We start from the raw sequence: 25,654 nt of genomic DNA on the forward strand, positions 1-25,654 counted from the left end.
TGTGGGAAAGGGAAGGAGCCTGTGATATAACACAACGTCTGAAGAAGGTCTCGAATGCCGTCAATGGATTTAAGGCTGAAATTTCGAAGTATAAAATAAAAAAAAGAAGAGCACGTGCAATGACGTGCAGTGGATAGGCCGAGTTCTTTCGTATTTATGATTAACATAACTTCCTAATATATGCGCAGAATACCGCCCTCACAGATCTCTAGTGCATCACTGCATCTACATCACATGATAAATGCGGCAACGAGGAAGTATTGCTGAGAACACATAAGCTGGTAGCAACATCAGCATGAAATGAATAGTTAGCCTGATCCACTGTGTTCCAGCACGACATCATAACTATTTATGTTAAGAGCAGCCTATGCTAATTTAGCCTTGTATAATATTCAACACTGCTGCGATCGCATTAAATTCTAGTATATAAAGGCGCTCTGTCTACAGAACTGTAGCGTTCTCATTCAGCTGATTACCCCAACACTTCATCACACTTCGGGGTATTTGTTGGGTTTTTGCAACAGTGAAACAAGCAGTAAGTTTATTAAGGTTTTACTGACGCGAGGTGGTCACCGTCACTATTGCTTTACTTTATGTCCAAGTTCTTGTAGAGAGAATTTTTAGGACTGCCAAATGGTTTGCCGCCTTGCAGCTCGTAACCACTCTGAACGTATTGGATCCTGCCATCATGATTGTAACGTGATGTTAGAAGTGTAGCGGCTTTCCGCCTAGTAATAAAGAAAAAATAAGCGTTAACCCTAATAGTTTAGACACTCGCTTTCGGATTGCGGGCCTGGTTCAAAGTGAAGCATCCGGGTAAATATTTCTTTTCTGTTATTCATTTATTTCCTTACAGCTTCGATCGCCTTGCGTGACAGAGGGACACATAGACGAATAGACCGTTTTCTTACTCGGGCAGCGTAGAAATGCTTAATATTTGAAATTTTCTAAAGGGTATACCGCAATTAGTGTCCATGGCATTGTAAAGCCTTCTCGTTCAACCAGCTTGACGACGATGGGCTTGAATGCAATAATGACAATACACATTCAAAATGGGGTCATCGCAGCTTGCTATTCATCTTGCCAACATATTTTCCTCGCATTTCAAAGAGGTATATGCGAAACGATAGTGATCTTACACTATCATGGTCATCATCATCGTCATGAACCTGACTACGGTTAAGCCTGGGTTACTAACATAGCCTGACACATTTAAGTTGAGCCCTCTTTGTGAACCGCCAGGTTTCTGCTTCGTGGGTACGTACGAGTAAGATGCAGCTGTCATATATCTTCCTTTTGAGTGATAGTGGCACACTACAATTCATGATTTGAGAATGCTTGACTACGCCCACCACCGGGTAAAAACCTCTCCCATGCCCCGCCGATCGACCGGGTCCCGTGCTTGCTCCTGCCACGTCATATCCCCAAACTTCTTAATATCAACTGCGAACCTAACTTTTTGTCTCCCCCTCACGCATTTCTCTTCTCTTGGAATCCAGTCAATTTTTTCTACTGACCAGCGGTTTCTTGCCGTCGCGCTACATGCACTGCCCATGACCATTTCTTCTTCTTCATTTCAACCAAAACGTCCTTAACGCCCGTTTGTTCCATGACCCACTCTGCTCTCTCTTGTCCCTAAGGTTACACCTATCATATTCCTCTCGATTCCTCGCTGCGTCGCCCTCAGTTGAAGTTGAACCCTATATGTAAGCCTCCAGGTTTCTGCTCCGTAGGTAAGCACTGGTAAGATGTAGCTGTTACACACTTTCCTCTTATAATGTGAATACCTTCCACAGCATGTAATCCTGGAGGCATTTCAGAGAGGATGAATCATTACTGGCTCCAGTATGTGCCAGCAGTCTGCACCTAAAGTGTCAGCGTATCAAGCGCCAAGCAGTGCGCCACAGCATGGTCGCAGTGAAATAAGTCTCCTCAGCCATGCGACACACCTGTTTCCTGGCATCTCGCAGTAGTGCATATGAATCCGAGAGCGTACTTGTGTTTCCTGTGCAATCCAGTGCGAAAAACGGCTCTGTTTTTAAATGTGAAGCATTTCTCAGGGGACAAAAGGCTTTTCAACCGTTATCCAGGCGTCGACGTTAGGCGCTCTCATCGGGATCTCCTTAACTTGGCGTATACCAAAATTGAACCACAAGGGCATGAGTATATGACGAACATGACCCAGAGTTCATAACATAAATAATATGAAATGCCTGTCGTTTACGCCAGGAGCCCGTTTCTCCCAGACACGTGTGGGACATACCAACATAATAGTCTATGTAAATCCAGGAACATCGAAAGCAGACGTTGGGCATTTTGACGAGAGAGCTTTAAGGGGCCCCTGCCGCAGAAAATCCGGTGTCGGCGTTATCAGTGAGGGAAAAATTCCGGCGGAAGCAAATGATCAAAATCTGAATTCGAGGTGGAATCCAACACACGCATCAGTGTGACGCTCAGGTAATTTTCCATAAAGCTATGGCGTGTCTCGAAAGTGTATTGGAAAGAACCCTATGCAGGCATCATGTTGGGGCATTATCAGATGTGGGATTGTGGATGAAGTGTGGCTATACGCTTTTATAAGATTGAATCAAAAATTTCAATATGTACTCATAGGACGAACTACAGTTAAACCTCGGTGATACGATCACAGCTCATACGAATTTCCGGGTGACACAAATTTTTCCTTGGTCCCGGCCAAGGCCCATTGGCCTGCAGTGTAATGGAGTACGGTTGTTGCGAACCGATTTTCACCCAGCGACGTTTGATACGAACGTACGCTACCGCCCAGGTACGAAGAGGTGCTGTCCGCGCTGTCGCGGAAGGCGCGCCAAGCACGTGCGAGCGCGGGAAAGCAAGTGTGGGCATGCGCGCAGCACCGCCAAATCGTCCGAGTCACGGTGTAAGAAAAACACTTTTCTTGCGGTCAGAAAAAACCTTCAGACACGCGTCACGGCCTCCGAGATAGTGTGTGCGAATCTTTGAGGCTCTCATGTGCCTCCATGTGCCTTCGCGTTTAGATTACATGTAGAGGGCATTAGCTCCCTGCTTTTTTTTTAACGCGTCGACGTGGGCTCCTGTCGTTGTACTGTGTGAACACGTGCCTGCCTCGTGCATCATAAATCCTATGAAAGGAGGACCAGGACCGAAAGCAGGCGAGGACGGTCTTGGTGATGGAGTCAGGCCTCACAACCTCAACATGCGCGACCGTTGACGTCGCACTTGTGCGGGCACGGCCGTAAATCTCCCAAAAAACAACCCAAAAACCTTCGCGATAACAAAATCATAACACAGGACCGTGGTTCTGTAATTTTGTGGCCTTAATCCATCGCGTCAAAGCGCTTCTTTTGTTACTTTCGCTGCAGTACGCGGGTGTCATGCAAAAAAGCATACTAAATTTGGAAGCGGCTACTGCTGTCGCGGATCACGACGCACCTGGTTCATTAATTAAATACGCGCGTACCGGTCATATATTTACGAGTGCTGGTATGATTGCCGATATCTAAAACGTTAACTGACAATCATTCAGGGTTCTTCCTGACGTTGCTGCGGCCCTGAAAAACAATGAAAATGTACGCCAGCTTTGTTTTGTCGCATGCTAATTTTCCATGCTTTCTGGTGATACGAATTTCGGATGATACGAATATTTTTGGTGGTCCCGTGAGATTCGTATCACCGAGGTTTCACTGTATTTATACCGATGCGTTGCTCAACCCCGAAAACATACGCAAGGGGACGATGGGTGCGAGATGCAGATCACGGGACCAGAGTGTCCACTTTGCAACGAGCTTCGCCAAAAAGCTACACTAAGATTAAAGAAGATTAGTATTTGGTTTGGCGTGGGACAACCGCGGTACATACCTGAACCATGCATGGCAAACGGCATAGCGGGGCAATTCAGATTAATCCTGAAGAGCTTGAGTCACTTACCATGCACCTATATCTCGCCTGTGTTTTAGTGACTTGCCTGTTTTTGCATTTTACCAGCATACAAAATCGGTCCATGTGGCCGGAAATATGACCTTCATTCTCGAGGTTAGCGGCGTGACAACTGACCTGCTAAGCTACGATAGCTGATATTTCGTAAGCCAATTATCTATGTTGGTTTTGAGCTCTAGTTTTTAGTGCAAAATTGCAAACAGGTAACTAAGCAGTTTCTGTGCGCATACAGCTGTCTCCCTCGTTCCGTACCCTGCGTCTCAGTATATCATTTTACATTGTGCATGCTGAAAATCCAAGTATTTGGATGCATTACATTTCAGTTTCAAACGCAAAACTAGCAACTTCCTTAAATGTTCTTTTCGGATGTGCTTTAGAAATGATCGCCTGCATTACGGCGTACTGAAGAGAAATCACCGTCATCTGTGCAGCGCACTCCTTGAAACCCCTGAGCTTTCAACAGTTTCGTGAAGACTGCGATTTCGACTAACTGAAAGGCACGCAATGCACATGACGATAATTTTTTTCGATACAAGATATACACTTTATTAGAAAAATGTTTTTCAAGTGCGTATTCAACATGTGTACAGACTGTATAATTTGACCTTCACATGCTTTATATCCTGAAAACCTAAATTACTGTTTCAGTATGGACAAGATGAGCACATTTTTAGTAATATTACTTGTATTCTGCACAATGAGGTAAGCAAAAACAAGTCTTATTGATATTTCAACGCTCTGCCATTAAATCACAGTTCATTTTTTGAAGTGCTCTATTACCCTAAACCTATGTTGGTGTTTTCAATGAGTGATATTGATCGCGAAAAGTGGTACATATATAGATTAGGAAGAATATTATCGTCGCTACAGACCCGCCGACAGGTGTACGTTAATAGCTGACACAAAAAGAAGAGTCAGCAACTAAAAGGTGTGAGATTCTCAAACGCAATAAATGTGGCGTACTGTGGCGCACCACCGATCCCTAAATACCTGCCTTAAATTCCTTTCCAATTCGGGAATAGACAACTGGACGGTTAATTAAAGTACGAAATTCAGAAAAAAACCTAATGTTAAAGTATTTCATGAGGAGTAGGATGAAGAGAACCTACAGCGGAACACCATCTTTTAAATGCGAGAATTATAGGAAACTGGCAACCTGTGAAAACAAGAGCAGGGTCTATAAAGCTATATATATATATATATATATATATATATATATATATATATATATATATATATATATATATATATATATATATATATAGAATCATAATCATACTAAAACTTTGCGTATGCCATTGCAATAATTCCGCATGTTTCCGTAAGAATCTTACGGGAATATATGGAAAATATACGGAAAATATATGGATTCCGTATGGAAACAATTATTGGAATGGCATACGGAACGTTTCAGTAGGGAACTGACAGGCAATAATGCCAAGGAAAATATAGGGCGTGCTATTTGTAGTAATTAGAAGATAAATGTGAAAACGTAAAGTCAGCTGCCCGCTCCTAAAAAACATGATGTACGACGTGACGCCAACAGGCAGAAAAAGAGTGCACCACGCTCGCCGCCATGGCTGCGATCGGCACTGGCTAACGCTCCTAGGTTTAAAGGGACACTAAAGAGAAACAATGAATTGGTTTAGATTGATAAAGTGTGCTCGGAGAACTCTTGTGTAGTTTATTTCACCACCATAGGTTTATTGTTAGAGGAGAAAACCAAGTTCAAAGTTTCATTTTTAAATTTCGCGCCGAACTTTGTAATTCGTGACGTAAGAGACTTCCAATAGCATTTAACGTATTTTGGCGCCACTGGCTCGACAAAATTTCAACAAACTCGTTATGTCAAGTGTCTGGCCGCTTCAGATGACAATGTACTTCGATTTAACCGATTAGGGGCTAGGTAGGCCCAAGCAGGCGCCATCAAAAATATGTGACGTCACGGCAAATGGTGCGGGAATTCCAAGGTGGCGTCGCCACCTGTATTTCCTTTCTGCGCGTTTTCTCGCTTATTAAGCGTCTTCGCGTAGAAAGCGTGGTGTTTTTGGTATCGTGGAAGACTACTTTACTAATGCGAGAAAAATCGTTTTGCTCTTTATTGTCCCTTTAAATCCACATATATACCCCATAAAGTGGACGAGAGGATGAATGCCGCAGTAGCTCAGTGGTAGAGCATCGGACGCGTTATTCGAAAATCGCAGGTTCGGTCCTTTCTCGGGGCAAGTTATCTTTTCGTCCACTTTAATTTCTTCATATTTATATTCAAATTACTACAAACAACACTATATATTTCTTGGCGTTATTGTCTGTTAGTTCTTATTAATATTTTCTCTCTCTCTCTCTCTCTCTCTCTATATATATATATATATATATATATATATATATATATATATCCGCCGAATAAGGCTGGACCGCCCGCCGAAATTGTTAGGGTAAAATAATTGTGTGTTTTGTTTCCTATTTCCTAAATTATTGTACGAAGTTTTTCACAATTTTTTTTATTACGGTAGCCAGAAATTCTATATATATATATACATATATATATATATATATATATATATATATATATATATATATATATATATATATATATATATATACCGGGTGCCCCAGTTATATTTAGCCAAGGGCTACATACAAATACAATATTAGAGGCAGGCGACTCAACTCAGTTGCAAATTGCTGACAGTCATCCTGCGCAGCACAGATATTTTTTTTGTTCGGTTAATAACCAGTTTGTTCATTAGAATTGTTTAACTAAATTTCTAAACATTGATTTAGACAAGAAATGCGATTTGCAAAGTTCGAGACCGTCTTCAGAAACCGCAATTGCATTATTTGCGATAAAGAAAGTCTCACGTACACCAGTTCTTCCAAGCCGCAAAGAAAGTCCTCGAAATACAAAAAAGAACCACGTGACTAGCGCATTCGCGCGGGAGCGAAGGTGCTGCTCTCAGCCGTGGCTTGAGCGAAGCAAATCAGCTGAGGCTGCCACTCCCCGGCTCTGTTGCAGTGGCCGGCCGATTAGCTGGCGATGGTTTCTTGGCCCGCGTCAGCTAGTTGGCGCGCCTGACGGTGCAAGTTGTAGCGAGCCTGGGCCAAGAAGCCACCGTAAACTTATCGGCCTACCGCTGCAGTGGAGGCGGCGTGTCGCGGCCGCAGCTGACAACAGAGCAAGAGCCTGCAATCTCAAGCTCGACTCCTATAACAGAGCTCCCTCTTGACCTTTTATTTTAAATGAAGTGTAAAGTTCTGTATCCAGACTTCTATGGTCGTAGGCATAGGTCGGCAAAAATTCTGGGGATCACTCAGACTCACTCACGAAATGTATTTTGCCCTTAGGGCTCACTCGAACTCAGACTCACCAAACTTTTCCTCAACTGGACTCACTTGGACTCAGGCTCACTATAATTCTTCTCGACCGGACTCACTCGGACTCAGACTCACCAAAATTTAATTCACTCGGACTCACTCAGACTCAGACTCACAGCTCGATCTGAGTCTGAGTGAGTCTGAGTGAGTCGACTCATGAGTCCGTTCGCATGTAATTAGCTTTTTCTGCCGTAGTTTCAATGCTCTTTCACACCAACATCTCGCATTATCGATGCTCTACTTTGGACATTTTGATCTCGTACCTTCGAATACGAGTTATCAGAGTTTGCAATTCAGTAAGGACATTTTATTGAAAGAGATGACTCACACGAGATATTTTTATCAATAACTTCCCGTGAAAAAGTTTGCGGGGAGAGGTCAGGACGCCCCCTCTCCCTCTGTAACTCACGCCTCTCAATAAATATCGAGCTTACGTATGAACGGTAGCGCGTGGAAGTATATGTGAGTAGACGTGAGTATAAACGTGAGCCGACATAAGGCTGATAGTAACGCTGAAGTTGAGGTGATAGGACCATAGGTCAGCAAAACATGTGGAGCTCACTCAGACTCACTCATGAAATATATCTTGTCCTTAGTGTTGACTCGGACTCAGACTCACAAAAATTTTCAACTGGACTCACTCGGACTCAGACTCACTATATTTTTTTCTCAACCGGACTCACTCGGACTCAGACTCACAAAAACATTACTCACTCGGGCTCACTCAGACTCACACTCACGTCCCGATCTGAGCCTGAGTGAGTCTGAGTGAGTCGACTCATGAGTGAGTTTGCCGACCTATGGTCGTAGGTATGCAAGTTAAATACAGAACATTTCTTGAGAATTATGCAAGCCTTCTAATGCATACTTTGAAACATTTCAGATGCGAAGGCCGGCCGCAGGACCTGTCAGTAAATGGGAAAGTTGAAGAGCGAATTGCTAGCGAGAGCTGCTATAAATATGTGAGTAACAGTATTATGACAAATGTGAAAACAATGAGGATTCGTACAAGACAGATGACAACGTACCAAACTTTTTGTCCCTATTGTATGCTCTCATTTCAACGAGTACAGTATATACACTATAACCAAATACACAGTATACAGCATAAGTACACAGTATAACCAACTATAACGTGTGTTAGTGTCGTCACAGGTTACTTGTAGCGAGAGCGAAGCTGAACCTAGGATTCACCTACCTTGGCTCATTTTTCTACATTTAAAGGAAGCATATGTAGTTAACGTCCCTAAAGACGGCAACAGTTCCTTTTATTGTGATAGCCATTATATAAGCACTCCAAGTTCATATACGTACCTAACTTTTACTTGGTACAGCCTTCTATCTTCAGAAGAAGACAAATATAGTCAACGTATCAGAAGACTGCCAAACATTTTGTATCATTGCGATAGCCAATATACGAATACCCCAGGAACATTTACCTACTTAGCATTTGCCTACCTTGGTAGAGCCTTCTTTCCTTAAAAGACAAATATAGTCAACGTATCCAAGGACTGCCACACCGTTTGTTTTATTGCGATAACCAATAAATGAACACTCCAGGCGCATTATTTGCATCGCAGTAAGCGTCGCCGTGATGTTCCTAATAGACGCTAAGTGCGATAACACCACCCCGCTTGCCGAATCTTAAATGTGCAAGTGAAAGTGTAAAAGAGCAGCCGACGATCGCAGCTCATGCCGAAAGTAAATGTGTCTGTCGTCTTTAGGAGCTAGTCTCTGGCAAAAACAGCGTACTTTTAACAGTCGCACGCGCCCTGTCTTTGCAGCGGTCAGCAGACGGCTCCCACCTTTCTATCTCCTGTATTTTCGCAGCTAATTTTTTCTTGAAGGCGTGAACACCAAGAAGGTCGCTTCGGTCGCTAAACTGGGCACTTTTCCTTACGAGCGCATTCTGTTGAATTGCGCCAGGTTGTGTGATAAAGTCGTTAGCGGCTAGAGTTACATTGCGTATCATTCCAATTTGCTGCTATCGCATTCATTGATTTGCCTTTGCGGTGAAACTGTCATATTATTCATGTTTAACTCTTCTTATTGAGCAATATCCCCGAGAACAATACCGCAAGGCTTCGGTGCTACGCGGGCAGCATGCTTGCTAAACGCACATTTTACAAGCAGAAAGTGAAAAGTACAGCCCCAGGCATTTCTCAAAAAGTAAAGCAATTTTCCCCACACAATATTTACTGTTCATTCACGTTCACCCCAAACGATTGCGAGCTTTGCTACACCTTTTAAATGAGTCCTAGTTAACCACGAGTCACGTAGCTCGCGAACATTTCGAGCGAAGGTGACTGAACAGTAAACCTTCGCTTGCTTCATCAAGGCCCCACATATGGCTGAGTGGAAACACGGGTCATGTGATAGTATCGTATTACATGCCCAGTGGCAACGGTATATGACATTCATGGCCAGTGGCCAAGCATTGCGAGTCTCGAGAACGACCATGTGCTTCCGCATGCTCAGCCATCTCTAGCTACCCTGTCCAGCCCATCCAGAGTCATGTAACCGTGACGTTCTTCTGTCGTTTGCGTTGTTAACAAGTGCGTTAGAATAGTGAAATGGATTAGCAACACGCCAAAGCCTACGTTCAAGTCCCATTTGAGAGACAGTGACGGCGAGCCCCCACGGCGAGCCGCTGTTTCGTTGCAACGTTGACCTCGTCTTGGTAAAGAGTGCGGATAAAAAAATAAATTTATAATTCACCTGCATTTACTGAAGCCGCGTTAGGTCTGCGGAGCCGAACGTAACGGATGCTCCACTATACCCATGGGTTATTGTAATATTGTTCAACTTGGCAAAAGCTCTATGAACTTGAAGCATTACTACGCACTTGTGTTGAAATATGCACAGTGATTTAGAAAGGAGGGGGGGGGGGTGGCACAGTGGCCGTGGAGGAGATGGAACGGAACGATAGGTCTAGACTCTTCTCATTTGGTGACACTATCCAATTCAGCAGAAATTGGAGGTGTATGTAGCCACCCCCCAGCACAGTAATGGAGAGGTTTAAGTTGGCTGACTTGAGGTGCCTTCAAACCAGAGCTTGCACCATCCCGGAGCCTCTTAAAGGCACCTTTCAGGAATCGTTCTATGAGACGAAATTGAAATTATGTGGTATTAGAGGAGCTACCCTGGATACAAAACGGCAACATTAACAAGGCACACTATGGCGCAACCGAAACCAATTCGTAAAGCTATAGATTGACTCTGTGGGTCTTGTGGCTGCGCCGTGAAAGCGTCGGTGAAGCGTGTGCGAAAAATCTGCAACAGCGTAGTCCTTAGTACTGATCTGTGCTGGCATATTCCAATCGATGTTATACTTTTCTCACAACAGCCTGCCGTACCCCTACGTTTCATAATGGAACCCGCTTATGACAATGATCGGCTATTACAATGGAACTTTCGCGGTATGCGAGTATTCTTATAAGTAGGTCTGAATTATATATATATATATATATATATATATATATATATATATATATATATATATATATATATATATATGTGTGTGTATGTGTGTGTGTGTGTGTCACGGTTGTTATTGTGCGCTGGTTTTTTTTTTTCAGAAATGCGAGAATGGATACACCTGCCCACCTCATTGCCATGGATGTAGTGGCACAATCGTTTTTCTAAAACCACGAGCATATTGCTACTGATTACTACTCACCAAATCGGTTATTTTTGAAAATAAAGAATGGCCGTGCAGTGTTGCAATTTCTGTGTTACTTCTACAGTTTAAAAAATAGATATTTCAAGCGAATACTTCTAGTGAAATACGGGTAAAAATAATAGTGGACGGCTCAGAAGTCCGACATGTGTGACTACTCTTCCTAGGCGTTAACGATATACATGTCATGCTATTAGTGACCAGCCCAGTTTTCGCAGTATGATGCAATTGAAGCTGCTGCGTCTGAGTGCCCAGTTCATCATTCAACTAACTGGAACTCCCTGGAATGGCTTGGACGCTTCACCGGTTGGACAGAGTGCAGACTCGCCCTTCGTGAAAATATGTGCACCACGACCTAAACACATTGTACGGTTTGCTTGAAGGTAACGAGTGGAAACTGAAGCCTCAAAAAATTTATTTTTTATTTCATACCAAAATAAGAAAATGCAATGCGGCAAACTATGAGTGCCAAGCGACATCTCCGGTTTGCTCGGTTAAGTTTAGTTTATAAACGTTGGTTTATTTTGAGGTAGAGGCGGAAATGGTGAGTGATGGCAGCCCGGACTGACGAAACTCGCAGGCTTAGAGAGTGCACTAGCAACAGAGCGAGACATAACGAAGGCTATATGAGAAAGTCTTAAACAATTGCAGAAGAGTTATGGAAGGTCGTCAAGGTGAACAAAGAAGAGGCAGGTGATGGCGGAAAGATGATGGCGTCGATCCAGAGCACGCGAGATGCGAAAAGAGAATCGGACATGGCAAAGACGGGGCAATGACCACAAGGTCCAGCTTTTCGGAAGTAGTTTTGAGGGAAGAAGGGGAGAAAGCCTCAGCCGTGACTCATGAGGCTCAAAAGGTAAACAGCCAAGCCCAGGTCACTTCGTCTCGAAAGCTACAGCACGTCATTATTTTCTACGACTCGAATTCGTTCGGATGCGCAAAGGCAATCACGGAAAGGGGGAAGCGCGATGCAAGAGATTCGATAGGGATGTTCGCAGGGCATTAGCTGGGGTAGTCGTAAGGCAGGCGAGAGAAGAAAATCTGCCTCTTTTTCTTAAAGAAATATGGCTGAACGCGAAGCTTCCCCTCATACAAATTGGATCAATGTCAATATCCAAAGGCAACGACCACGCAAGGAGGCAAAGAACTGCTGAGCGACCCGATGCGAGGCATCGCCTCAACTGACTCGTGGTCCCGCAAAGACCTCCTTGATGTTGCTAGTGTGTCTGGTGCCGCCCTTGGTAGCATATTTGGAGGTGGGTTTGCGTCGAGTCACTGGCGTTTGGCTGCGTTCTCCCGGTTGCGCACCGTGGGATCTTTTTAGCAATACTCTGCCTTGCATCGCCGAGTTGAGACTCTCTCACTGCGCGATCACGGCTGCAGCGTGTTCGTAGTATGTATTATAAATTCCCAAGCTTTCCAAGCGCTCTGTGTCAGTGCAGTCAGGGAGGCCCAGTGCGGCTTTGTAGGCAATGCGTATGAGTATGTTGGCCAGCTCTGCTTCCCATCTGCGTGTGAGTTGGTACGGGATAGCATATGTAATGCAGCTAATGATGAAGGCATGTACCAGCCTTCTGGTGTCTCCTTCAGTCATGTTCTCATTACTGCAGGTTACTCTCCTTATGAGTCTCGCTACGCTCCTGGTTGTGTGCTTAAGTTTCTTTAGCGTTAACAACACGCTGTCAGTCACCTCTATCTGCATTCCCAGCACCTTGAGCTCCGACACTTGTTTTATCTGGTTTCCGCTCAGCTCCAGGTTGAATGTTGGGGAGCGCGTGCGGCGGGTGTTCTTGGGCCTGGTTTGTATGAATTCAGATTTTTCCGGCGCGCCTGCCATGCCTGCCCTCTTGGCGTATTCGTCAATTGTGTCGACTGCTCTTCGTAGAGTGTATTGTCGGTCTCCATAGGAACCTTTCGTCACCCAAAAGGTGATGTCTTCGGCGTAGATGTCTACTCCAAGTTCAGTGTCATCCTCCAACATTAGAGCCAATTTCCGCATTCCTATGTTGAATAGCAGAGCGGACGCATGCACGTCGGCCCGGTTCCGAAAAACACACACCGCACGGTTAATGCCGGCCGCAGACGACCAAGAGCGGTGGCGTTGGAACAGTTACGAAATGACCCAGACACCTGCTATACAGATTCCAGCCCATACCCAACGAGGCAAAAAGCATTTGCAGCGATCGTCGCCAATGGAAACCAAACGATCACGTCGGCGACAATACGTACGAAGAGAACCGCGGTAGCAGAAGCGGCGGTCATAGCACTAGCCATCCGGGCAGCAGGGGACAACGGACAATCTGCGCAGGTTATCCAAGATTCACGAGACGCTTGTCGACTGTTTCTCTGAGGCGTCCTTCCCCAGAGCATCCTAGGATACTAAGATCCAACCTTCAAAAAGACCATGACATCACATGGTGACCCGCTCACGAAAATGTAGCCGCAAACCAACGGGCGGACCGCCTGGCTAGAGCATTAAACTTTACCAGCCGCGGACATGCCGACCCAGGCGGATCACTTCATACCTACTTTGTATCACCTAATCTAGTCACAAAATTCTATCGCCTAATCTAGTCACAAAAGTATTGCTCATGATATCCACACTTATGCCATATAATCAGATTTTGTACGTGACGTGTATACGGATGTGTATTCTGGAACGTGCTATTGCGCTGAAATGAATAATGAACCGTATTGAACAATCTCGAAAATAGCCTTGTCATTCATGATTTTAAAAATACACGAAATATTTTGCATCCTTGATAACGAAAAGTGCGGCGTGCCTTGAATGTAAATGTAACCGTGAGTCAAGCACCAAAAATGATGTTCAGCAAAAGTGGTCAAGACACCACCACCACCACACTGATGACATTTTGCTTATGTATATTCCTTGACAAAAGATCAGAATCCCCTTCGAAGTTGACAACTTTTGGACGCTGGAGCCCAGTGAAAAACATCGAAATCTGCCTTCTATGTTCACACTCACAACGGCGGTAACTGTATCAGCCGATAAACATAAGAATGCTCCTTGCGATTTTCTTCTATTTCGGACAGTTCTTGCGCTGCTTTCTGAACGTGCTCACGAAAGCATTGACACTTCTTAATGTTAGGTTAAAGCCGTTAATAGGTGTGTCTTATTTCGCCCGCCACCACATAACACAGTTTCACTGAGCTTCTTATTGTTTTATCTCTTACGCAAATAGGTAAGTTCGAGGAATCTATAGCATTTTGAGGAATTTTATTACAAAACAAAAACCTCACTCTCGCCGCAAGGGCGCAGAATTGGATGCTGCGTCGACAACTAGGAACGTTATACAAACTAAGGCTAGCAGCTAACTTCTTATGAGCCAATCTCGTTTAACTACAAACCGATAGCGTAAAGGAATACGACGGCTCCAGGCAGCGAGGCTACTTTCGTACTGTCTCCTGTCTCAATACGAAGCAACCGGCAAGAGCACAACGCGAACAAGACTATATGATCCTTGTGCCATGCCTATCGAGGTAGCGCGCCATTTTGATTGAAATTCGCAGTGGCAGCCCGACCGCACCTTCATGGTGCCCTTTCATGCCTCTTCGCGCTACTACAATAATATATATATATACATATATATATATATATATATATATATATATATATATATATATATATATATACATATATATATATATATATTGCTGCGGCATATGTCTAATTGTCGACTTGCTTTTTGCCGAATTGTGCTAACGGCTGCCGCCTTCATTGCAGTTGTAGAGGTATATTTTGAACACAGTGCTCCTGTAGACAATCCTAAAAATGTAGTCAATATAAAAATAAGACATGGTTAAACACTGTTTGCAATGACTCAGCTACTTCCGGTGTTAAAGGTCGTACATACCTGCAGGGAATACATGCAATCCAATGTCGTTAAAAGTGGTGTCCATTCCCAGGCAGCACGCCGCCATTGGACCGATCTCGGCCCAACGTCGGGTAATGACGGCAGCAATATTGGCCCCACGTCGGCAAATCACGCTCGCGCTACTTTCACCCGCATCGGCCCGACGTCGGCTAGCCGCCTTTGGGCCGATGCGGGCTTGCCGGCTTCGGGCCGACGTGGGCCTGCCAGCGTCGGTCCGAGACGGGCCTGCCGTTATTCAGCCGATGATGGCAAGCCGTCATTGGGCCTATGTATGCTAGCCGATGCTGGCGCGGCGTCGGCCCCGCCGACGTCGGGTAGCCGCCGGCGTGACCGTTTACACCCGTTATTATGTTTTAGCAGTGGTGGCTTACCGTGCGTTAAGTACAGTAGTACTGTACCGTCGTGGTCGGCACATAGCTAGTTTATATGGAGACACCGGCGGTAGACTGCTCCACTGATGTCTTAGTGTGCGATTAAGACCCACAATTCTGTCGAACCGTGCAAGGCCGAGAACGAAAGTCAATATTGTCTCTAACAAAACTAAATTGATGAAAGGCCTGCTGCACCAACTGTCTGAGAAATTAAGGAGCAACACATTTGCAAGGTGATAAACACAAATTTATTCACAGATATCAACACACGCCAGCAGTTCCGGAATAATTATGCCATAAAGGAATATCTAAACATCTATAGATACCGTAGCCAACATCTAAAACAACCCCACAGCCACCGTATTCCTCAAAAAAAGCAGGACAATCCTAATCGAGAATGGGATCGGGCGCAAAATCATAGGCGTGAGCAGGGTTCCCCTTCAGAGGGGGTGGGGGGCGAAGGTTCATCGCCCCCCCCCGCCCTCCCTATTAAGTCAATGTGTTTGGCAGACCTTGCGCCCACCTCTTCTTTGGTGACTACGTGGGCCGGCCGCCCCCCTGCCCCACTGTGCGCACGCCTATGCGAAGAGTTACAATCTCTTCAACGTTATGCGCGGCACATTCACTATAAATATTGAAAGAACTAAAACGGACAAAAATAGGAATAAGGATTAACGAAGAATACCTTAGCTACTTGCGTTTTGCGGACGATATCGCGCTTTTCAGTAACGACGGTGCCGAATCACGAAAAAAATTCTGGAGATGTAAACGAAGGCAGCATTAAAGTAGGATTAAACACGGACCCGAAGAAAAGAAAGATAATGTTAGGCGGCTTGCCGAAAAAGCGAGAACTAGACTAGAAGATTGTGTACACGCGTGAGCTAATTACGAGCAGAGGAGCACCCCCCCCCACGTTTATTAAGTTCACCAAGGAACGGTAGGCATTCGCAACACATGACTGGCAATTAAATTAGCGTTATCCTTTAAGCGGGAATTGCAATTTTTCAGTGATAACTTTAGAGCCAAAAAGATGGATAAACTGCTGCACACGACGCGAGAAACATTGCGAGCGGTACCACAAGATCCCATGAACTCTACATCTAAACAAGATAGACACGCACGCATTCCTAATCTAAAGGTAAGATTGTAACAGAGAGGAATCGTGCATAAAAACCACTCACGTGTGCCCGTTGGATCGCTAAAACACGAGCGAATAAAAAATGCAAGCGCACCATATCAGAATACACAAAACACGATGGTCAATAGAGAATACGCGAGAAGAAGAGAACAAAAATCTGATGACACGTAAACAGTAGTAAACGCGTGGTGGCCTTATATGAGGTGAGCGAGTTCAACATGGACGCAGGGGGCCACTGGTTTCTCGCTGCGGTGATCTCTGCCGAAAACAATGCCGGAATCCTGCCGCGTATCCGTCTCGTGCACGATTTGACTTTCCACCACACATGTCCACACACCGCACTTCTTGAAGAATTCTGCTGGTCGGAGTGAAAAAAACCTGCTCCCGCAGCTACGATTGTCCCTCCGTCTGGACGGCTACCCTACCCTGCCTGGTCAAGCGAGTTTCGCGACAATGACGCTGAACGAGGGGAAGGGAGGGAGGGGTGGGGGTAGAGGTTGAAGGAGACGAAAAAAAAATGCGAATTCTCCCTTCTTGAAAGCATGGCTCAGCCTACCACAATGGTGTGCGATCCCCCCCAGCATGTCTATGGGCATGCCGTTTGAGAAAGGCGTTCGTCGAATTTTCAATGCATCACTTGTTGCCACATGTCGCTACATGAAAACTTTGCGTACACCACGTTGGAGCCGCATTTCTCATCGTATTTCACGTGCCATAATAATTTTATACGACTGTTTCTGAAAGCACGTGGGAAGCAATCGTTGAGCGAGATTTTTACTTGAAAAAGATATGTATGTCACAAAATGGACGGCAACGAAGTGCAAATGCGAACTGACAAACACGTGGCAAACACTTGTTTGTCAGTTCGTTAAAGATGGTCAGCGGGCTAGTTGATTTGTAAACATTCAAACGCCAAAAAACGTGTCTTCACTTCGCCCGGTCTTTTTTGCACCATACCTATTTTTCTCAAGTAATGAACCAACTAGCTCAGCAACACGCCTTGCTGAGCTTTTTACTATTTTCATAAAGTAAAATTATGTGACATCACTGAAGCAAATGCGCTTGTTACGCTTGACCCAGACACGCACGTGAGTAAATACGTGTAAACACAGAGATCGGAAACTGTCCGTGTAGTATATGAGCGCTCGCGCCAGACATTCAGCGGCTGAAAGGATATAGCGCTATAAATATGATGACAGGCTCGATTTATGCACAGAATTAGTATTCACATAAAACTTCTTCCGCTAAAAGCATTCGTGCGGGAATGTTTGGGTGAATTTTGATGCTGGATACATCAGTGAAGTCGGCCGACCAGTGGCAAAATCATTTACAAAACAGAAGTACTTCGAATTTGGCCCATGAAGTTAATGGTATGTGTTATAACGTTTCAACATTTTTGATAGCGTTGAACAACTGGTCAACGAAGTGGCCATCTATTTTCAGTCAGTTTTTCTTCTAAAGACCATCTTTTTGGTAGAAAAGTAACTGTGCTAGTGATAGTTGTTAGTCATTGTCATAGCAGAAACTAATAAGAGAATGCAAGCTGTTCAGTCGGCGATACTTCGCGCCCCGAGTCGTACGTGCGGCATTAGCACGGTACAATATTTGAACTTTGTTATTTGTGCTAGTGCAGCAATCCATGTAGCGGTATTCTACAGCTTAAGCTACAAATATTCAAGCGCCTAATGCTCTATTGCATTACGATTGTATCCTAGGCGGGCGAGATGCCGTGTTTCTTCGGCGGGCTGAAGGTAGAGCGCAACGTCGAGGTTATTCTCGTCACTGACGGCCGGCAACACGGCGTCCAGCATCGTTGAGGGGCTTCCGTCAACTAGATTGAACGGCGTCATATGTGCGCCATTTCTTAGACTGCCGTGTTAACTTCAGGTTATGTGCGGAAGATATTATGGCGTCCCATGTCATGTGTTCGACGTACGTGCAGTACATTGCCAGCATGTCGGCGAGGGCTTCATTTAGCCGCTCGGTGAGGCCATTCGCCTTCGGGTGATGTCGGTCGGTGACTTGTGTGGCTCTATTTTGAAGATGGTTTGCGTTAGCTCTGCCGTAAAAGCCGTACCTCTGTCGGTGACGAGGACTTTTGGAGCGCCGCGACGCAGGAGGACGTACTCAACAGGGCATGTATAACTGTCTGAAGGGAGACAAGAAAGTTCCAACATCGTCGATAACCCATCGGCTCCGCCGATGTCAGCTGAAGCACGGCAGAATGACGGCATGCTCGGCCCAATGTTGCCGGTGAAAGCCATCGGCTAAGCCGATATCGGCGAAAGTACGGCAAAACGGCGGCTAACACGGCCCAATGTTGCCGGTTAAAGCCATCGGCTAAGCCGATATCGGCGGAAGAACAGCAAAACGCCGGCAAACTCGGCCCAATGTTGCCGCTGAAAGAAATCGGCTAAGCCGATATCGGCGGGAAGACGGCAGAGGGCCGGATAACTCGGCCCAATGTTGCCGGTGAAAGACCAACATCGGCTGAAAGGCCGCAAAATCGGGCCAATTTTGCCGGCAGAAGTCACCGGCTCCGCCGATGTCGGCGCCAGGCTGGCAATGCTGGCCCGAGGTGGGGCCGCGCACAGCCGCCGTAAAACCAATATCGGCCCGAGCTTGTGTGCTGCCTGGGTTAAAAGTAAGAAGTCCAAGCTACGAAACAACTCTTCACCGGCCTGAAATATGTAACCAAATCTTGCCAGTAGTAACCAGGATCGTTTTGGCGTATAACGTTCGAGGAGCTTTCGTGCCTGACCAACTGTGGCAGCAACTTCATCGTACTACTGCCTGCGTGGACATGTGCACTTCGCTGCTCACCACAGTAGGGCCTCATCATCTGTAAAAGAGATGTACAGCACGACGTACACAAGGTGTCTTCTTGGTAGATGGGAATCAGTTGAAATTCACCTTTTACAAAATGTCGTGTCTTTATTTCACAAAAAGAGGCTTACGCCGCGATTTTCAGACTACGTTGTATGGGCAGCACGTATAGAAACACAAAAGTTCAAGTTTAGGCATCATTTCTAACTAAAAACACATTTACATTGGTCACATTATGGCGAAGATATAATGTTGATAATTGTTTTGGGGCTTTTATGTTCTTCCCGTCCCAAAACCAAAATATTATTATGAGACGCCCTTGTGAGGGGCTCCACAAATTTCGACCAAATGGGGTTATGTACCGAGCACGTAAATCTAAGTACACGGTTTGTCTTTGCATTTCGTCCCCAGCGAAATACGGTCGCCATGGCCGGGAATACATAACGCGACCTCGAGTTTAGCAGTGCGACACTCTACGTTCTAAGCTTCAGCGGCGGATTTTATGGCCGCGACAGAGAGCGCAGCACGTTGAATTCGCGGCCTCTTAAGCTGGCGTGAAATGACCCGTTCGGCGTGGACAGGCCGCTACAATGGCACTGGGGAAAGCCGGAAAAAACGTAGGGCGAACATATTTCTTGCGATCCCTTAGCAAGGTACATCACTGGCTGAAACATGCTCGAAGTAAAGAACCGTATTTCAAAAAGGTAGTTAAAAATGTAATGACATAAGTATGCTGATCGAAATAACACGCAATACGTAGCAGAGTGCCGCATGCCCAGTGAGAACATGTTTAACCTAAGTCGTTCTTGAGCGTACCTCTGATGCCGAGCAAGAGGAGCGTAAATTGAAGTACCCACTTGTGCGGCTACGCATTTATCATAATTGAAAGATTTGAGATGTCAGTGAAGGCGCTCAACAAGTTCATTTGAAAGTGGGTGGTACGCGATTATGCGAGGCGCGTTCTTGAAATGAGCATGAGGAACTCGCTTGAAGGGTTCTAGTCGAACTCGGACTGCATTCGCTGACTATTGTGGATGTGCAGCTGAACTACGCAATCCACATACGGCACGGGACCTGATCTAACTGCGGGCACGTAGATATCGGTGTATCTGGACACAACACAACGTCTTCTAATGTCAGGGCCGATTTACGCAACGAGGGGGTACAACATTCGGTGATTTCACGCATGTGAGTGGCGAGTAGGTTGGACAGACACACTGATGAAAGAATTTGACACTGACATGGAAACGGAGCTGACGAGACTGAGAACGCCGGCTGGTACTTTGTGGGTGCCCTTTGAAATGACTGGGCTGGCCTTCTGAGCTCCGACATGTAGTAAATGGCCCATTCTCACGCGCCGAGTATTCGGAAGCTCAACAGGTTCTCTGCAGAAGGGGTTAAAGTTGCGGCCACAGAAATTAACGTACGGCCGGCGATGAAATGGCCCTAAGGTCAGACAGCCACATATGCGTGCGTATGAATTATCTTAAGGGGGGCACCTAATTCTACCTTACTCAGATGTACCTCTTAGGCCATTTTAATGTGCAGGGTTATGGCTACATTGTGATTTTTGACAATAATTTCGACCGCGCACCCATGATGTCAGATTCAAAGAACAGTTTACTTCCTACGTTTGCATCTGTAAAGGAAGGGTTTATGTCCGGCCGATCTGAGAAGCACGCAATCAGCTTAATTTTCAGCCTGTTTGTTTGTTTCAGACTCAACAGAAGTGGGGGGGGGGGAGAGCAGCGGCGAGACTTGGCGCCCCTTGCTAGGAGAACGCTGCTCACGTGTATAGACAGCCAGATAAATAGCGGGTAACTCATGGCCACAAACGCGATGAAGGGACAGAGTACGCTTCACTTTGAAATCGAATCGTAGTGAAAGTGAATGAAATCGTAGTGAATCTTCATGGCTTCAAATGTGAGGTGAGCGATATGAAATAGTCGTTCAGTATATGAAAACTGCGCCGAAAGATATAACCCAAAGTAAAGAGGAAGGCGAATGGTGATGTATGGACAGGAGAGCTTACGGCGTCGCTCGACAGGGCCCTGTTCTTGAGAAGCTGCAGCATTGGTCTTTTTCATGGTTTTCTCTGCCAAAAAAAACGCATAGAGACTAGATAGCGTTTTCATTCACGTTGCCAGGGCGAAGCGCAACCGGGCAGACTGGCGAAATATCACCCACCCGGAAACGAGATCACCGAAACAATTCCGTTATCTAAAAGTGTGTGTTGTCCGTTCCATTGTCTAAAAGTGTCTACCCTTTATTGTGAGGCCGAAAAATGACAGCGCGCGGACGACACGCTGTGTTACATGTGCTCATGCGCAACGGAGGTCTTGTACATTGTCCACTCCGCGTGAACCTTTGCACATCTTGTTCGGCCTACCGTGTCTGGTCTGCTGGGGGTCCCTGTGGTGATGGAGCTCGAGGTCTTGCAAGTACTTCGCTGGCGCGGGCCACAAGGGCTGGTTTTACGCGCTCTATGGAAACCACTTTTTTTACTGCAACAGCGAAGGAGACTGCTTGATGAAGAAGGCCTCGTGCTTGGACTTCCCATGCCATTGTTTGAAAATTTCGTAGAGGCGACGTTTCATATTGTCTAAATTTTCAGATTCGGTTAAAATTATCAGTTAGTTCAGTGGTATTGCGCCGATGGCACACGTCGCCTTCGTTTAAAGTAGTGTTGTCGCGTCCCGCTCTCGGACTCCGTGCTGGGGAGCTGGCATCATTACCGAAATTACGTATTCATTAGTGGTTTTTACTTTAACTTTCCAAAATACTTCCTCTACTGCCTAATGACACAATGAAGAAACTTCAAGGTTTTTCTCCTGTCGAAAAAATATTTCCTTCTTCTGTACAACACATAAGAAGCCCACGAAAGACAGGCAGAACTGTTTCGTTCATGGACGCAAAGTAACTATTCTACACTATAACTCTCGGATGCAAAGCGAACTAGATAGCGGCGACTTCCTTCTCAGCGCTGGCGATTATCAGCAACGTGGTAACTTCGACCATTTCATCACTCGTTGACGTTCCAACCCTAGAGACACCAGAATACTTAATCAACACGAGACAAGGTGTGATACTTGACGCCGATCTCCCGCAGCTGCGAAACATGACGTTCTAGATGTTCAAAAATATATTACGTACTCAAAGTGCCAAAAGTAACGTCAACAATGAAAATGGCGAAAAAAATACCTCATTCTAAATTTTGCGTCATCAGTCACCTTGATTTATTCGATGCAGTTTACGTAAAAACATCTAAAATACCTTAGATTGAGAGGCAGTTGAGCTAAGCCGTAGTTGTTCATCACGAGAAAAGGTGGGTGTCCAAAACGGGGGCACAGGTGAAGAATACTAGATAACACACACGCCCTGTGTTCCTGAATCACTTCTGCGTCCTTGTTTGCATGCTCACCCTTTTTCGTGATACAAAACAGCGTGCAGCCACCCAAATCTTCGAGATTGCGTGAAGCAGACGATGGCGCCAGCTGAGCGCGCCTTGCACAGTTAAGGCAAACGCCGGAAAATGCAGCTATGGTTCGTGAAACTGCCGAGGCCGCCCCCCTGATGCTACATCGAGTGACCACGAACACACCTTATACAACTGTAAGGCTGCGCTCCATGGTACAATCTGGGAATGGGAGTATCAAGCCTGGTCTGCTTCTTGTCCTTAGTAGAAAAGAGAGAGTAACGAATTTTATTAAAGCGCAAGTGTCAGCGGTGTTTGTCTCCTCTCTCTTAGGTGGCAACATTTTATGCTCTTTTGTGCATACCAAGAAAAATGGAATAAAACTTGAATCGAATTAAATTTAACTATGAGTCCTTCGGTCCTAGCCCCACCTTCTGCCTGCCCGATCACTTGCACTAGGTTGTGGTCTTTAATGCCGTAGTTGTTGTTGCCGATTCTTCAAATGTGATGGTTGGCTGGGTATTGTAGGTGAGGTCCCAGTAAGCCTATGGTTTCTACCCGAGGAATCGGGCTAGTCCCCGGATTAGATTGTCATGTTGGATCTTTCTTGAAAGCGCCTGCCTCCTCTGCTCTAGGTTTGTAGAGTAGTAACTCCGATTTCTGGGGAGAATATTTTAGTTCGTCACGTATCGCTCTACCGTATTTCTTGCCGTAAAATCTCTTAGATGTGACCGTTGCTTGCACCCGTCACCCGTAGTGTGATGTCACCTGGATGCAGACTGTGCTGAAGACCTTCAATGCGTGCCAGAAACATAATCGAAGACCAAATGAGAGGCAAATCTTCATTGCTTAAGCGCGGTGTGTAATCATTTAATTGCAGAGTACGCGCACAATGGGCGTAAGGGAGCAACGTCGCAGAAGGCCTGTGGCCTATAGACAAGCAAAGAGATCACTCCAGGATCAGGTGTCCCCGGCGACCGCAGTGCCAGCTGCTTCGCCTGAGTGACGGCCATTGTCTTTCTGATTGGTATTTTGTGAGAATGCTTGATTAGTGAAATGAGCGCGTATCCCACTCGTATGATGTGCCTGTCCGTGGTGGGTATGCTGCATTGTACCTGTGGCCTGCCTTACGTGTTGTCCAAAGCAGTAGTGCTCATCAGCAGTAAGACATCAAGTGCAGAGCTTCCCCAAGCCAAGTGTGTCTGAAACTGCTCCGTCATCATCTGCGCCTGTATTTCGAAAAAAAATATTAATTTCTCATACAAGATTACGTCATTCTTACAATTTTCATGAATATTATAACAACGTATCTTTATCTGTGTGCCTTTCTTGCAGGCGATTGTGTCATAGACCATAAAATTACGAACAACGAATGCTACATCGGAGGCAAGGTACGTATACTCTTTGCTACTGCATGTTGTAACATGATAATATATTGATAATATTCAGCGAACATGTGCGTTCTCGAGGTGCCGCTTAACGATGCAATAGAGCGCTTTAATGAATCAAGTGTGGCATATACATCTTGACACAAATGCATCTACTGTATCTGCACCACGTCTCAGAATACGCACCGCGTCCCAAGAGCAAAGTGATTGAGCACAGGAGGCGATCCAGTTGTCGTCGAGCTTCGCGTCGCAATCCTCACCACCTTATTGGCGCCATGTTCTTGACGCACGTAGTAATAGCACTATTGTCAACTCCTGGTACAACTGTGAAGTGTAGACAGTCACGTCAGCGGCCTTGCACCACACTTGCGGACAAGCGTTCTGAACTCAATATTCTTTATTTTTCTGTACGCAAAGCATGAATCTGAAAGAAAAGTCACCGTTTCGCCGCAAGGGCGAAACAGTGAATGCAACCGAACTAAATTAAAATGTTATGCGAAGTAAGCCTCGGATCTCACTTATCTAGGATCCCATCCCGTCGTAACTCTACAAAACGCTCGGAATACGGCCGCTGCAACGACCAAAGCAACTTTGTTGTTCTCGATTGCGGCAACATAACTAAGTGGTAAAATCACACAGCGTACATACAAATGTATCAGGCGTCTGCTGATGCCTGTCGAGATAGCGGGTGCAGCACTATACACCACCGCGACCGTTTTATTAACCCTTGCAGTATCATTTCCAGTGACACACCACCCACCCCTTTTCGGCCGTCCCTTCATGCTCCGTCGGCTCGACGAAGACTGCCGGCGCGTTTCATATCTGCTTGACATGCGACCGTCGGCAACCCTCGCCCGCTTTCATGCGCACACAGAACACACCACACGCGGGGGCCATGTTATCGATTTCGAGCTCATTCGGAACATGACAGCCGACTGCTAAAATGCGCCCTGAGGATCGATATCCACGCTTTCGTAAAAATGAGCCAAAATAAAGTAGGCGATGCTTTCGATACGAAAAGACTTGCAGGGTCCCATACATTTGCCTAAGATTATTGGAAGACGAAAACCATACACCGCTTCCTTCATACGCTCGAATCGGCGGGCATCACTTCGCGGAATCTTTCCATGGTGTCTGCTGTAGCCGCATCGTCTTCATACTTTTTATCGCCTATGTTTCAGGCTTTCGCAATGAAGTGAGCGACCATCGCACTTTCCCAATGACTAAGTTCGCCTATTCATGCGAACGCCGCGTAGGCGAAGTGAACGCGCAGACCGAGAGCTTCGAGGTAGAGACGCGTGGGTGGTCATGTGACTTTTGGTACCACACGCCGGCTTTCCGCTGAGCCACCCTTGTTATTAGCCGTTATAGTCGCTGGCATTAAACAGCAATTCGGCTTAGATAATAATAATAATAATAATAATAATAATAATAATAATAATAATAGTTATTATTATTATTATTATTATTATTACTACTACTACTACTACTACTATTATTATTATTAATATTATTATTGTTATTATTATTATTATTATTATTATTATTATTATTATTATTATTATTATTATTATCATTATTATTATTATGTGAGTTTTACGTCGCAAAACCACAATATGATTATGAGAAA

At 45.4% G+C, this 25,654-nt stretch overlaps 1 long non-coding RNA gene across 1 annotated transcript; it reads left to right on the forward strand.

The window, feature by feature from the left end:
• Positions 1–477: 477 nt before the first annotated feature.
• On the forward strand, positions 478–11,017 carry LOC119402766 (uncharacterized). Its single transcript, XR_005185916.2, has 4 exons — positions 478–535; positions 4,585–4,638; positions 8,195–8,273; positions 10,890–11,017. It is a non-coding gene; the product is annotated as an uncharacterized LOC119402766 (long non-coding RNA).
• Positions 11,018–25,654: the final 14,637 nt, after the last annotated feature.

The sequence above is a fragment of the Rhipicephalus sanguineus genome, chromosome 8 (assembly GCF_013339695.2).
Source record: "Rhipicephalus sanguineus isolate Rsan-2018 chromosome 8, BIME_Rsan_1.4, whole genome shotgun sequence".
Lineage (NCBI taxonomy): Eukaryota > Metazoa > Arthropoda > Arachnida > Ixodida > Ixodidae > Rhipicephalus > Rhipicephalus sanguineus.